Raw genomic sequence first — 16,280 nt, 5'->3', positions numbered from 1 at the left:
TTCTCCCTCCCTCAAGAAAACTTATGTAACAACCAACTCCTATGTCAAGTCTGCTTGGTGAGACTGGATCTGAACAAAGGAGAAACTGTTTTCAGAGTTATTCTCAACAAGCTATCAGGGTGCAATGCATCACTCACCTCCATCACTGGAATGGCCCTCCTGCTCTTGAGGAAGTAACAAGTCACACAGATGGGTTCTCTTGAAAGGCTTCCTTTTATTAGACTCTGTGTAGGCTCCACCCTTCTATTGACTCTTTCTACAGAGAAGTTATAGCAACTTTATTATTAATAATAATAGATAACATTTATTGAGTGTTTTCTATGTAACTTGCACTGTACTAAGCCTTTTATAAATACCTTACTGAATCCTCAAACAACCCTGTTAAGTACGTATTGTTACGTCACTTTACAGATAAGACTCAGGAGGGTTAAGAAGCTTGTCCAAGGGCAGGGAACAACGAGGGAAATAAGGGAACAAGGAGAGAGCTGGGAGGGCAGTGACCACATTACACACATTACGAGATGCCCTTGTCACATTAGTTTTGGAGATAGTTTACTCTCATTTATTTATTTATTTATTTATTTATTTATTTATGGCTGTGTTGGGTCTTCGTTTCTGTGCGAGGGCTTTCTCTAGTTGCAGCAAGTGGGGGCCACTCTTCATCGCAGTGCACGGGCCTCTCACTAGTTTACTCTCTTGATTTGAGGAGGAGACACATGATTAGATAGGAGTTTCTGTTTCCTTAGCAGGATTTCTGCATGTGGCTCATGTCAATCATCATTATTTTAAACAATAATAACAATACTGACAACATGCAGTAATAATAATGATGTTAATCATGTATTAAAGTCAAGACTAGAAGCTTTCATCACCCTGCCAGGTAAGTATCATTATTCTCACCTTAGAAATGAAATACCTGAGATTCTAAGTGGTTAACTTAGTTCACAAACTATAAGCAGTAAAGTCAGGATTCAGGCCCCTGTCTGTTAAATTCATTGCTTTCTTTTCCCTCACTGTACCACCTGTCAATCAAATTTCCAATCTGAATTGACTGTTTTCACACCCCAGTAGTTTTCCCTTGGCTGTATCCTCATTTTAGAAGGAAATCTTCATAGACATCTAACATGGGACTAGGGTGGAAAACTCGAAGTGGAAATGGTGTACTGCCTTGGGTTCCAGTGAGGTGAGTGTCATAAAGTTTGCCAATAGTAACTCTCTCGGGATGGTCTTAGTTTCCGAGTTCTCTGGACAATTTCAAAGCTTCTTGGACACCAGACAAATTATTGTTAAAATAACGAACAAGGAGCAGTATAACTCTAGGTTATAGTAAGGGTCTTTATTTTTATTGGTGCATCTGACCCCTAGAAGTGTTTGGGTGTTTCTTTGTAGTCAAAAGACCTGGCTCAGCCTCTCAGCCTCTGAGCCAAGTGGGTCTGTGGGTCATGGGAGCTGAGCTAGGAGGGTGGCAGTAGCCTCACATATAATCAAGACATTTTTACAAAATGAAAAAATAGCGAGTGTTGGTGAGGTGGTGGAGAATTTGGAACCCTCATACATTGCTGATGGGAATGTAAAATCATTCATTTAGCCACTATGGAAAATCTTTTTGGCAGTTCCTCGAAAAGTTAAACATAGAATTACCATATGACCCAGCAAGCCCACTCCTAGGTATATACCCCAAAGAACTGAAAACAGATACACAAATACGTTTACAGGCATGTTCAGCGCAGCACTATTCACAGTAGTCAAAGGGTGGAAATAACACAAATATCCATCAATGGATACATGTACAAACGCACTGTGGTATACATACAATTATTTAGCCATGAAAAGGAATGAGGTACTGACATGCTACAACCTGGATGAACCTTGAAAACATCATGCTAAGTGAAAGAAGCCAGACACAAAAGACTACATATTGTATAATTCCATTGATATGAAATGTCTAGAATAGCCAAATCCAGAGAGACAGAAAATAAATTAGTGGTTACCCCTGGTTGGGGAGAGGCGGGGATAGAGAGTGACTGCTTAATGGGGAGGGGGTTTCCTTTTGGGGTGATAAATGTTTCACAAGTAGAGATGATGTGGTTGCTTAACATTGTGAATGTAATAAACGCCACTGGGTTGTTGACTTTAAAGTGGTTAGTTTTATGTTATGTGAATTTCACTTCGATTAGAACAAGAGAAAGTTCAGCAGCCCTCTGTGCTCTTCTGAGCTTGGAATCTTCCCAATGGATACAGGGCAAAAGAAACACCTAGCTCCCATCCTTGTGGAGGCACTATAAAAGGTGTCTTGTCCTAGAGTGGCATCTGTCGTGCATTCATTCATCCGCGCACAAATTCCCACGTACTCAGCGCACAGTGTCTGAACCAGGTCCTGGGGTGCAGAGGGTAGTCTCTGCCCTCGAGGTGCGCAGCCTAGGGGGAGACATCCCGCAAATTAAAAAAACAAAACAAAACACAACTCCGTGATGAACCCAGCCAAGGAGCGTTGTCTACTCAAGTAGCAGGGTGTCCCGAAGGAAAAGGGGCCTTTCTCAGACGGGGTTTGGACTAGGCTATTTCGCGTCCATGGCCGCCAAATACCTTGCGACAAATACATTCTTTTGTTGTTCATGGAAATGAAACAGTTTTTCAAGTCCTTCAGGAGCTCGTCCGCAAAGGTGGGAAGAGGGAACTCAGCACAAGAATGTCAGCCAGGAGGGAGAGGGGTGGGTAGGCGGAGGACCCCTTGCGCCCCGCCCCGAACCTCGGGGGAGACCGGCGACCAGGGCTTGGGGAGGTGGGGACTGCGCGGGGCCGCGCTCCCGCCCTCCTCGGCGCCTGCGGACCCGCAGGCGGCGGGCGGCCCGCGAGGGGGCGGCGGCTCCCGGGCTTTGTGGCCGCTGCGCGCGTGGTGGGGCCTGACCGGCCGGGGGCGCGCCGCCGCCGCCCGGCGCTCCGGAGCCCGCGGCCCTCCCGGCCGCCCAGCCTGCGAGAGGAGCCGAGGCCGCCCGCGCTCGCATCCCGCCGGCCCCTCCCCCGATCGCCGTGGCCGCTGCGCCGCCGCTGCAGGTAGGAGGCTGGCCCGCCGGGCGGGCCGCAGCGACGCGGGGGCACGGGCGAGGGTCAGGCGGGAGGCTCGGGCCAGACGTGCGGGGGCCGCGCGGCCGGCAGGGCGGGCTTCCGGCCCAGGCGCCACGACCCCTGCCCCGCAGGCCCGGCTGCCACCTCCGCGCGCCGCGATGGGACTCGGTGAGTGGGGCCGGCCTGCGGCGTACAAAGCCCCACGGCGCGGACCTCGGGGAGATTCAGCGTCGCACCCGGGGTTGGGGGACTCTGGACTCCGGGAGTGGAGGAGCCGCTTGGGAGGAATCCAGATGACTCGCAGTGCCGGGGTCTCCCCATCTCGGGGTCCCCACTGTATGCCGGGCACTGTGCTCGCGCTTTTCCATACTCGTCTCCTTTAAGACCCCTTGTGTCCCTTACAGGGGTGTAATGGGAGGGGTCTCTCACCCAGAGGCTGAGGGCCGAACATCACATCGGTGCCCTCCTGACCTTGGGAAATCTCCTTTGCTCTGAGCCTTGGCTCCTGCTTCTGTAAATGGGGGTGAGATGGGGGGAGGGATGGTGGCAGGGGAGTGCGTCGTTTAATGCCTATCCCCAGGTGCTATTGTGAGAGATAATGTACGTAAATGATCATAGCTAAATATTGAGCACTTTCTATATACCAGGCCCTAGGTACCAAACAGTTGGCATGAGTTATCTAATTAAGTCATCACACGGGCGCTGTGATGTAGCTACTATAAATTGCACGAGTAATTTTTATTTAGGAGTAGGAAATAGAGAAGATTATTTAGTCTCCCTATTCTGATTCAGGAGATTGGGTGACTCTTAGGTATGATAACATTTAAGATCACAGATGTTCCTGCAGTGTCAGGAGAGTGGTTATAGGATATATTTGTTACACATTTAAAACCGGGAGGTAGGATAATATCAGGGCCAGGGGTGTGCATTTTAGTATGTCAGATAAGTCAATTGTATTACCAAGGAAATTGTTGAATTCAAAAACATAGTTCCTGAGTTAGGACTGAGGACTGCTAGGGGAGTTTGGGGCCAGAGAGACAAGGGGTGGACGGGGAGGAGAAGGGAGGATTCTGAAGCTCTGGAAGAGGATATGGAGGAAGGGACCAGCGTCTACCACCCCAGCAGTTTTCTGGACCAGGATTCCATGCTGCCCTTAGAGACCAGGCATCCTGTCTGGGAGGAGAGAGGGGGAGGGATCCTGGGGTGAGATCAGTGAATTGTCTCTTATTATTCCCAGGACACCCCAAAAGTATTCAGATGGGTTGAGAGCCAGGCCTCCTAAAATGTCATGGTCGCTTCTCATGATTCTTGAAATTCTTTTACTATGTTTGAGGCGATTGGGATGCTCAACAACCCTGAAGATTGGTAAGGTGCTTCAAATATCAGTACAAAGACAGAACTGATGTAATGAAGGAGTGTGTTTGAATACAGTTCCCTTGGTTAGAGAAGCAATGGGCCTGAGGAGATTATTTTGGGGTTCCGTTTGAAATGGGGAGAACTGGAAGGCTTTGGACCCTGAACAAGGAAGAGAAAGGCAGGAAGGGCCAGGCATTGCACCCAGGGGCAGGGGGTAGAAGGAGAGCTGAGGACCCACAACACCATCTGAAGAACACCCACCCGGCCCGCTAGTGCTCGGCTACCCAGAAGGCACCCCTTCCTCTCCCGACTGTGACCGTGTCTTACTTGAGTGTTGTTTAAGGTAGGGGCTGAACTCGGGCTGACTTTTCTCCTGAGTGAGCAGGAAAGGCTTCTTAGAGAAGGGTTGTTTTAAAACCAGGACTTGAAGGAGGGGGTGTTTGGGCACATAGTGATGGTGAAAGTAGGGAGCCATGTGCCTAGTAAAGAAGAGCAGCTGCTTTGGAGAGACAGACAGTGGGAGGTTCGAATCCTAGGTCTGCTATTTCTCCGCCATGTAATTTTTTGGTGAGGATTGAAGAATGTTTTTTCAAATGCCTGGTAGGGAGCTCAACAAGCACTAGGACCTTTTTCCCTGTCCATGGTGACAGTTGTTTAATTCTTGTCTGCTGAGCACCAGTCTTATGCTGAGTCATATGCTTCATGCCTGGGAGAGAGATGAGTCAGAAATTATGTGTTTCCCTTAGGAATTTCCCAGCCTAGTGAGGGAGATGGACACAATGAGCAAATCACAGAAAATATGGGAAGTACAATCATATACAACTGGCAGTGAGCTCAGAGAAGAGTAACTCGTTCATTCTGGATAGAATACTCAGGGCTAATCTACCTCTTTAACGAGATTTAACAAGATGAGACGTTATCATAGAGGTTTTGAATGCTACACAAATTCCTAACTTCTATCTTTTTTACCTCTGTCTTGTCTTTGCCCTGATATCCTCTCTCTTAAAAAAAAATCTAGTTGCAGTGTGTACGTAGTTTGTAAACTGCCTCAAACTCATTTTAGGAGGAAGCTGTTATAAATAAAATAAACATAATAGCCTGGGTATTAGTTGAGGAAGGCGTCACAAAAATTTCATGAGAGTTGGACTTAAGGGTTAAAGATGAGCCCTTGGTGGATCTTGGGGTAAAGAATTCCAGCCAGAGGAGGCCCCCTGTCTAGAGGCATGAGAACACAGTAGGTTTAAGGGCACGAAGGTGAGTTTGGTCTGGCCGGGTTGAAACATACATGGAAAGGGTGGTTTGGGGTGGGGTAGAGGGGGCACTGTAATTGGGGCCAAATCTGGAAAGGCCTTGAATGTCTTGTGAGCAGTTTGGACTTTATTGCTTAGGCAGTGGGGGAAATGTCAGAGGTTTACACGCAGGACTGTGGCATCATCACTGTGTTTAAGAAAGATCCCTCTGGTGGCTGTGTGGAAGAGGAGCTGGAAGTTTGGGAGATCATTTTGGGAGACTAGGGCTTACCTTGGACATAGGCAATGAGGATGGGAGCAGAGAGAAGAGATATTGAGGTAAAATATGTAGTAGTGGTAAATGTGATGAGTGGTACCATGTGATTGAAGAGCACGCTGAGGTTTCTGCTTTGAGCCAAGTTAATGTGGCTGAAATTATCAGAAATCAGGAGGTCTGGGGGTAGAGGAATAATTCATTTGCTTTTGGAGGTTTCTGAGGTACCCATAATGGACAGCTAGATAGAGGTGGCTAGGAGACAATTGGAAATGTGTGTGGTGCTGAGGAGAGAAGATGGGGCTGGAGAGAGGTTCTCCCTGACACCCCTTCTTTCTTTTGAACAAACACCGAGAGTCAACTGTGTGCTCAAGATACAAGTAAAATGTAGTTCCGTGCCTCAGGAGCTCAGATAGAGGAGCCCCTCAAGGGTATGGATAGATTGCAGTACAGAGTAATTCTGAGGGCTGCAGGAAAAGGTAAATGCTTGAGACCCTGGGCCCAGAGATTTTTTTGGGTTTTTTTAATAAATTATTTTTTATTTGTGGCGTGCAGGCTCAGTAGTTGTGGCTCGCGGGCTTAGTTGCTTCGCGGCATGTGGGATCTTCTCAGACCAGGGCTTGAACTTGTGTCCCCCGCATTGGCAGGCGGATTCTAACCACTGTGCCACAAGTCCGGGCCCAGAGACTTGAGAGCCGTTGATGCTGAAGTGGTGGGCCTAGAGGAGAGAGTCCTCACAGACAAGAAGCAGGCTGGAGCAGGAACACCTACATAAGGGGACTTTCTGTATTGTAAAAGCACTTTCTGTGGAGGGTACTTTAATAATGACTCCAAGGGGGCTTCCCTGGTGGCGCAGTGGTTGAGAGTCCACCTGCCGATGCAGGGGACGCGGGTTCGTGCCCCGGTCTGGGAAGATGCCGCGGAGCGGCTAGGCCCGTGAACCATGGCCGCTGAGCCTGCGCGTCCGGAGCCTGTGCTCCTCAACGGGAGAGGCCACAACAGTGAGAGGCCCGTGTATCGCAAAAAATAAAAATAATAATAATAATAATGACTCCAAGGGAATTTTAGGGAGACTGGGATGGGAGTGGGGAGATGGATTAGGAAGGAGCAGTGGGGGAGGGGAAGGAAGGGGTCAGGACCTTTAGGAACCTGCCTCTGGTTCACAGAGGGAACTGTGAGGGAGGGGGGAGCTCTTGCCTTAAACACAAGGCTGGTTCTGCTCACAGTCACCCTCAGAAGCAGATGGTAAAAATAAACACTTCCCAGTTACTTGGCTGCCTCGAGTGGGTGGCGAAGGGAAAGGGGAGGGAGAGCACCGGAGGAAGCAAATTTAGTGCTAGGTTTAGACTGGAAGCTCCCCTAAAGGAAAGATAGAAGACAGAGAGGGTGCAGGTGAGTGGCCATCCTGAGTAGACAGGTCTGAACATGTGAGAGCAGGTACACAGCCAGGTGTGCACGGGAACAGTAATGTTTGACTGTTCCTACCTCTGCGTCAAATGAAATCATGAAGGCATCATAGCTGTAGAAATTTGTTGTATCATGTTGTAAAAAATTTGGCATACAACAGTATTTACAAGAAGAAGCCAGGAAATGATTTTTGTTATGAGAAATCCTTTATAGAGGAAGAAATTTAAGATAGTAGAACATCTAGATATAATTAGTAAAAAATGCGAATGGCGAGCAGGTTAGTTTCAACGTATATTCCACAAATATTTATGGAGTACTTTCTGTGTACCAGGTGGTCTTCAAGGAGCTGAGGCTACAGTAGTGAGAGATCCCATCACCTGCTTTAGATGTTTCACTTGGAACTACTTAACCTATAGAGTTAAACCTGGGCGTGGGCCTTAAATCCTCTGAAGTGCTGAGATCACTTTATTCTGTGGCAATATTCTCTTACTTTGGCTAGTAGCTCCACTAGCCTCATAAATAATCAGAAAATACCATCTATGCGTCTTTGGCAGAGAACTGTGGAAATTAGGTTGTAGAAAAACCATTGTAGCAGCAGTGCTAGTAATGGACTGCCAGCACCGGATGGGGCTTTAGAGAACACCCATTGCAGCTTTATTTTTTAGAGATGAGGAATCAACAGTCAGGGAGGAAAGGGGACTTGCCTGACGTCACAGAGTGAGTGTCAGTGTTGAGAGCAGTGCCCTCGAGTTTTCCATTGGGAGAGTGGGGAAGGCTTGATGGTACCTAGCAAAAGGGCATCTTGATGACGGGAGGGTTCCAGAGAAGAGATGTGGGGGGAGGGGTTGAAAACAAATAATGAAGCTTCGCTTTTAGGCCCTCCTCTGTTACTGGGACCCCAGGAACTCCCGTAGTTTGCTCTAAGCCTAAGTTTCCTCATCTGTAAAATGAGAGGATTGGACTGAAGTCCTGTTTTAGTTATAACATGTTAGGATCTATGTTGTTTCCAAAACAAGTTGTTTGGGGGATGTGGAGTCAGGAGACAGAGTCAACAGACCAGGATAGGAAATAGGCTTTCATCTCTTTAGAGCAAACTGATCACCCATAGCCTGTGGCCAGGCCTCCCTTCAGGGATTGGCTGCCACATTTCCTGCAGCTTACTCACCAATTCTGTATCTGTCCCTTCTTTCAGTCTTTCCAACGTGGCCCTGCTTTGTTCTAATGCTAATTCTATTTCCAGTCTATTCTGATAGGAATTAAGGTCCTTATTCTAAATCCCACCCAATCCTGGAGTAACATCCCTGGGCACATCTCTGTGACTGTGCTTATCACACTGCCTTGTCACCAGCCCATCCACAGTACACTGTGTTGTGATATGTTTTCACTGGACTGTGGTCTCCTGGATCTTAAGGAATACCCCTCCCTCTAGTACCTGCGCATGTAGGTGCTCTAGGTGCTTGTTTAATCCTCCTGTATCCTCTTTGCCTCTACTTTCTCTTGATCCCCCACCGTAGTGTGGACACACACACGTCCTGGTCATTTCTCACTTTGAAACAGTCCCTGGCATGCACCACCTCCTTTCCATTAACATCACCACCACTCAGAATCCAGGTCCTTTCTTATCAATTATTTATCTGAATGATTTCCTTCAGCCCTCTCTGTTCATATCCTATACATTCTTAAAGATCTAGCTCAAATGTCTTCTTGTTCATGAAGAGTGCAAATTAACCTCTTCTCTCTTCTGAGCACCCAGGGTGCTTTGTCCTCTGTTATGGTGTCCATTCATTGTACCTCTCCTTTTGGTTGTCAGTTTCTGCGTGCCAATGCTCCTTCAGCTTGTCTTTGTATCTCCCACATACTCTAGGACAGTACTGAGCCTTTGGCAGGAGTCCATTACATATTTGTTGAATTGTATGTCTATGAATAAAAGAGCCAATAAGTATTTGAGTATGTGCTGTATTTAGACCACTGTTCTACTTTTGGAAGCAGTTCAGTATGGGTGAGAGGGGTGCAAAGAACTAAAATTTATTGAAGATCTAGTCTGTGCTTCTTTACTCCCATTGCAGGATAGTTGTGTAGAGAGAATAAAGCAGAGTAGGGAGTATTAACCCTGTTTTACAGAGGAAGCATTAGAGGTTAATTGACTTGCCCAAAGTCACACAGCTAGGTGAGTGCTGAATTCAGGATTTGAGCCCAGGTTCTCTGCATCCACTGTCTTGGTTATTTCACTTCACTTTAAGAGCAGTAGTGCATTAATATCCTAATATCTGTCTGAGGTCTCAGTGTCACAGATTTGTAGTCATGGTTCCCATCCTGAGTGTTGACTTCAAAGAACTCTCTTTTCTACAAATAGCAGTAGAAGTAAAATCTGGCCAACTTTCTCTGGTCTTTGCTCAAATTTTAGGACTTAGTTTGACCCTTGGTGGACTTAAAATATCATTAGGTGATGTGTTAGTCAGCTTGGCCTGCCATAATAAAAGACCACAGACTGGGAGGCTTAAACAACAGAAATTTATTTCTCACAGTTCTGGAAGCTAAGAAGTCCAGATCAAGGTGCCGGCAAGGTAGGTTTCATTCTGAGGGCTCTTCTCTTGGCTTGTAGGTGGCTGCCATCTCTCTGTGTGCTCACATGGCCTCTTTGTAAGCCCTGGGGTTAGTGCGGGGAGGGGCAAGCTCTCTGTTGTCTTTTCTTCTAAGGGCACTAATCCTCTTGAACCAGGGCCCCATCCTTAGGACCACATTTAATCTTACTTCCTTCCTTAAAAGCCTAATCTCCAAATACAGTCACCCTGGGAGTTAGGGTTGCAGCAAATGATTTTTTTTGGGGGGGGGGATACAAACATTCAGTCCCCTAACTGATGGATTTTTAAGGTGCATATTAAATGTACTTATTACAATCTTCTGGTGGTTTAGTCAATGTTAGTGTTTTGGGAATTGTGCTGATTATTTCCTCTTTGTTCTTTTATGGTATTGGAATCCTGCTATTTTATTTAGTCTTGTCTATGGGTCTTTGCTTAGCCCAAGAGGAACTTCCATTGCATTTGGATTTTGCTATTTTATTTGACCATTTTTACTTTAATGCAGCTTTTTGGTGTACTGATTGTTTTACCATGTACGATACTCATTCTGTGCATGGTAGACAGTTTTATGACTAAATCAAAATACATTCATTCATTAAATCTTGCTGAGGCTCACTGTGGGGTCTCTGGGCTGCTTGTTGTTCTACAACCACGCATAAGAACAGGTAGCACTCTGTCTAGCAGAACAGCAGCCAAAAAAGATGATCCGTACAGAGGGGAGTTGGAGTTCCCTAGAAGGGAAGGGAAGTTTCTAATAAAGGCTAATGTAGCAGAGAAGGCTTGTTGTGTTGTCATCTATAACCAGTTATGGACGTTCCTAAGCAGTTTTAAGCTATAATGTGCTTTCTAGCCTCGACGTTTCTATTAGCAAGCTTCTCTTGGAGATCTCTTTCTTTGGGAAGTGTTTGTTTACTTAGGACTGTCAGTCAGGTGCTCAAGCAGAATGTCAGCATCCAGTTCCCCTTGAGGTGTGGACCATTTTAAATCTCCATGTTATTGCTACAGTTACTTTTCAAACATACATTCTTAGCAGATCAACAGTGGAAATTATTTCAGAACCCTAGTTAGAGTGAGAGGGGTGCATCTGGGTTGGGGTGGGGAGCTGTGGACCCTAGGTTTGAGACCTAGAAGGGTGGAGGTGATGGGAGTGGGGAAGGGAGGGGAGGAGCCAACAAATGGAGATGACGGAAGCAGGCACAGCTCTTCCTAGGTTGTCCCTGCTGACAATCAGATTGCTAATTGATATGTAATTTGAGCTGGAGCACTAGAGGCTGTCACTAGGTCTGAAAGAAGAGGGCTAAGCAGATCAGAGAGCAGCCTGGGCTTGGAGTCAGACCTGGGTTTGAATCCTAGCGCTGCTACTATTTGTGTGATCACCGGCAAGTTACGGAGCCTCACTTTTCTGATCCAGGAAATAGGAAAAATAATTGGTTTAGTGGGGATAAACAGCCTGCTTCAGGAGGCTGTTGGGGATCCACAGGGGACCTTTGGGGGGTACACTGTCTCACAGCAGAATCCCTTTATAGCCCGGAAGGATGCAACCACATGGCCGAGGGAGGCCTGCTGTTCTACAAAATTAAGCAAAGTAAATTGGTAACTTGGATTTACTTAGCTAGTGATTAAATAATAGTTTAATTAATAGGCTATTAATGGTCCCCAGGTGTTGGTAATTCTGAGTATTTGCTTTTGAGAGCAGTTGTATAATTTCTTCTGGTATTTCTGATACTTTCATAAAGCTTTGTGGGGTTTTTTTTGTTGTTGGTTTTTGTTTTTTTTAACAGTGTAACAAATGATGCTCTCAGGGGCTATTTTTGGGAAGATTAAATGATATAGTGCATATTAAGCAGTTAGTATTGTGTCAAACTCACAGTAAAGGCTCAATAAAAATTATCTGCTGGGGCTTCCCTGGTGGCACAGTGGTTGAGAGTCCGCCTGCCGATGCAGGGGCCACGGGTTTGTGCCCCGGTCCGGGAAGATCCCACATGCCGCGGAGCCACTGGGCCCGTGAGCCATGGCCGCGGAGCCTGCGCTCCACAACGGGAGAGGCCACAACAGTGAGGGGCCTGCGTACCGCAAAAAAAAAAAAAAAATCTGCTATTGTAATTATTGCTCTTATTAGAGACTTAACTGGCCACACTTAGGTTAAGATCCTTATGAATTTAGACAACCCCCAGCCCACCACCACCTGGTGGCAGTTAGTGGTACTGCACACATTGTGAGGAAGAATTATTAAATTGCTTGGAACTAATTCCATGTAGTTTCATTTCCACTAAGTATCAAAGGAACTTTGTGCAGGCAGAGTATGGCTTATTTGCCGAGAGCTGCAATTCATATATCACTAAACAATGAAGGGACATTTTTTCACTTCCATAGTTGGCATAGATTTAAAAAATGTTAACAACAGAAGTCAATGAAGTGGGCATGTCAATTAGTACACCATTTCTGGAGGGCAGATGGTGATGGAACAAAAGTCTTGAGTGTTTTTATATTTTGTGGCAACCATTCCTCTTCTGGGAATTTATCTTGAAATAATCAAGGATATAAAAAATATTTATTTAAAAAGAAAAAATATATAATGTATAAAATAGCATTAATATATAATGTATAAAATAGCATTACCTTTAACAGAATGAAACAGGGAACAATCCCTTTTTCATTTGTGAATCAGATTCCCAATCCTTATAACAGTGATTTTTAATTTTTATTTATTTTTTTTTTTTGCGGTACGCGGGCCTCTCACTGTTGTGGCCTCTCCCGCTGCGGAGCACAGGCTCCGGACGCGCAGGCTCAGCTGCCATGGCTCACGGGCCTAGCCGCTCCGCGGCATATGGGATCTTCCCGGAGCAGGGAACGAACCCGTGTCCCCTGCATCGACAGGCGGACTCTCAACCACTGCGCCACCAGGGAAGCCCCAGCAGTGATTCCTAAAAAGAGTGGGTAGACATCTTCTGGGGGCAGAAGAATTGGGATGGGCTTCAGATCAGAATCTGCTCTGGGGGCTGTGTAGTTTAAGAACATTCATTTAGTATACCTATTGATTTCATAATAAAAACTATAGAATATAAAGTTGAACGTAGTCATCTTGGCAGATAGAGATCATATAGAAGAGATATAGGGAGGGTGTGTTAATAAATTTCAGTTTGGGAACGCTGATTTATAGGAAATAGGAGTATTGATGAAGGCAAAAATTAATTTTGGACTTTTGGGGAAGAAGGGGCCTGGATTGGATCATTGTAGGAACATTAGAGCAACATGACTGAAGCGTAGGCCTGATAATTTAGGGGTACAGGGACACATCTCCAAAGATAAATTCCCCCTCATTTCTCTTTGCCCAAGACCTGAGGGCCAAACCACCTTTGACTTGTCTAAATCTCTCGATTTCTGATACTGATGTGTCCATGATGAATGTGAGGTACCTTGTATCTGGAGACACTGATCACACTAACTTTAACTTTTGGGAGAAGGTTGTACATAGTGGGGGACCCTGAACAGGCTCTGTTGCCCCCATGTAAAGCCTACATTCCTTGGCCTCTATTTCAAGGCTCTCTGATCTGGCTGGGTCCCCTCCAGCCTCAGATCTAACAGATTTCAGTTACTTACAACAATAGTAACCCCTCCCCAGGCATAGTAGGTGAAGAGCTGACTTGTAATGGTGTGATTTTAAATCAGTGTACCATAAATTTAAAAGTCACAGCCTCCCCCCACCCCCCAGCTTTGTATTGTGGAACTTTTCAAGTGTGCACAAAGATCAAGAGAATAATTTAATGAATCTTTGTGTACCCATCACCCTTGTTCAAATGTCCCATTTTTGGCCAGTGGGACTCCTTTCAAGTTAGTTTCTAATTCTTTCAGTACAGGTTGGTCAGGTTTTTTTTGTTTTCTTTTGTTTTAATTAATTAATTTATTTACTTTTGGCTGTGTTGGGTCTTCGTTGCTGTGTGTGGGCCTTCTCCAGTTGCGGTAAGCAGGGGCTACTCTTCGTTGCGGTGCGGTGGCCTCTCCCATTGCAGAGCACAGGCTCCAGGCACATGGGCCTCAGTAGTTGTGGCTCGCGGGCTCTAGAGTGCGGGCCTAGCAGTTGTGGCGCATGGGCCCAATTGCTCCGCAGTATGTGGGATCCTCCCAGACCAGGGCTCAAACCTGTGTCCGTGCATTGGCAGGCGGATTCCCAACCACTGCGCCACCAGAAAAGCCCGGTTGGTCAGTTTTAAATGGACTATATCATCAGTATCTTGATGCTTGCCTGTTATTCTGAAAAATCAGAGGCTTAGAGAATGTAAGGAGGACTGGGCATGTCGGCCCTTTCCACGAAGGGGACATGCAACGCTTGCTTTATTGCTGCATTCTCTGTTGCTTAGCAACTTTCTTGCCATAATGTAACTGAGAGATTAATTTGTAGGAAGTTTCCTGTGATTAAAAGATGTGGAAAACTGTGCAGTCATAAAACACACATAGGTTCAGTGGAATAAGACATTTATTAAGCATTTATTGTGTGAAAGATGCTGGCTCAGCACTGGGGAGGATGGCAAGTTGACCTAGGGAGTCATGGTTGAGTAATTTGGAGTCACCCAAGGTGAGAGCTCAAGAGATAGTTGTGAAATGATACTAAGAATACCAGGCTATTCAAACTCACAGAAGCAGAGGGTAGAACAGTGCTTACTGGGGGCTGGAGATGGGGGGGTGGGGGAAACGGGGAGATGTTGGTCAAATGGTACAAAGTGCAGTTATGTACGATGAATAAGTCTAGAGATCTAGTGTACAGGAGTGATGACTGTAGCTAATAATATTGTATTGAATACTGGAAATATGATGAGACTAGATTTTAGGCGCTCTCGTGAAGCATATAAAAGGTAACTGTGTGAGGAGATATGTAATTGTAGTACTAGCTTATTTGTAGTGATTATTTCACTATGTATGTTAAATATATACAATTTTTATTAAAAATATAAAAAGGTACGTAGACTGTAATAATGATAAGGGAGAAAATGTAATGTCATTTCAAAATTTTAAAATAATATAAAATTGGTAACTTTTACTAATAATATGTGAACAAAGACTTTAAACGAATATGTGTTAAAAAATGGCTATTATTTGGTGTGTTTAAAGAAAAGATTACCAAACTATCAGGGCAGTCCAGGTTCTTGACTTCTGAAGTCACCATCTTTGTGATCTTGTACAATCCATTTCACCTTACTGGCCCTTAGTTTAGTTCCCTCAGTTGAAAAGAGGGATAAGGAAAATGTGGTATATAGGTACACAAAGGAATATTATTAAACCACAAAAAAGAAGGATAGCCTGCCATATACGACAGCAGGGATGGACCTTAGGGTGTTATGCTAAGTGAAATAAGTCAGACAGAGAAAGACAAATACTGTATGATCTCACATGTATGTGGAATCTAAAAAAAAAAAAAAGAAGAAGAAGAAGGAAAAAGAAAACTCATAGATACAGAACAGATCGGTAGTTGCAAGAGATGGGGAGTTGGGGGGGCAAAATGGGTGAAGGTGGTTAAAAGGTACAAATTTCCAGTTATAATGTAAGTAAGTCCTGGGATGTAATATACAGCATGGCGACTATAGTTAATAGTATTATATTGTATATTTGAAAGTTGCTAAGAGAATAGATCTTAAAAGAAAAAAATTTTAACTGTGTGGTGATGGATGTTAACTACATTTATTGTGGTGATCATTTCCATATGTCTGTATATATATATATAAATAAATAAAATCGTTATGTTGTATACCTGAAACTAATGTAATGTTATATGTCAACTATATCTCAATTTTTAAAATCCATTAATTGGTAAATGGATATAGACTGTGCTACATCTATAAAATGGAATACCATTTGGTAATAACAAGGAATGAAGCATTGATACATGCTACAACATAGACAGACCTTGAAAACTTTATGCTAAGTGAAAGAAACAAGTCACAAAAGACCTCATATTGAATTATTCCATTTATATGAAATGTCCAGGAGAAAAAAAAAAGAAAAGAGAGGCACTGGACTCAAGCTCTAAAGTGTCCAGGCCCTTGCACTTCTGAAATTATATTAATTATTTACACAGAACTGTACACTTTTAAAAGTGGCCTGCCATTGTAAAGCAATTATACTCCAATAAAGATGTTTAAAAAACAGAAAAATAAATAAAATAAAATAAAAGTGGCCCTTAGACCTTAAGGATCACAGACTCCAAGCCCTCATTTTTAAGATAAAGAAACTGAGGTTCTTCTAAGAGCATGGACCTAACGAAGGTCACAGACATAGTGATGGAAATGTCAGATCTTCTGGGGTGATTTCTGGATGATTCTGAAATTTTGGTAGGATTTACTTTATCTGTTGTATTAGATCACACAGTGGCTTCTC

At 44.8% G+C, this 16,280-nt stretch overlaps 1 protein-coding gene across 1 annotated transcript in view; it reads left to right on the top strand.

The window, feature by feature from the left end:
• Positions 1-2,941: 2,941 nt before the first annotated feature.
• Positions 2,942-16,280, top strand: part of MSANTD3 (Myb/SANT DNA binding domain containing 3) — a 28,113-nt gene continuing 14,774 nt past the window's right edge. Inside the window, exon 1 of the mRNA XM_060154725.1 lies at positions 2,942-3,054. The gene's annotated coding sequence lies outside the window, so the exon portion shown is untranslated. The remainder of the gene's footprint in view (positions 3,055-16,280) is intronic.

Source organism: Lagenorhynchus albirostris, chromosome 7 (genome assembly GCF_949774975.1).
Source record: "Lagenorhynchus albirostris chromosome 7, mLagAlb1.1, whole genome shotgun sequence".
In the NCBI taxonomy this organism is placed as follows: domain Eukaryota; kingdom Metazoa; phylum Chordata; class Mammalia; order Artiodactyla; family Delphinidae; genus Lagenorhynchus; species Lagenorhynchus albirostris.
The sequence above is the reverse complement of the archived record's forward strand: the minus strand, read 5'-3'. Positions and strand labels throughout refer to the sequence as shown.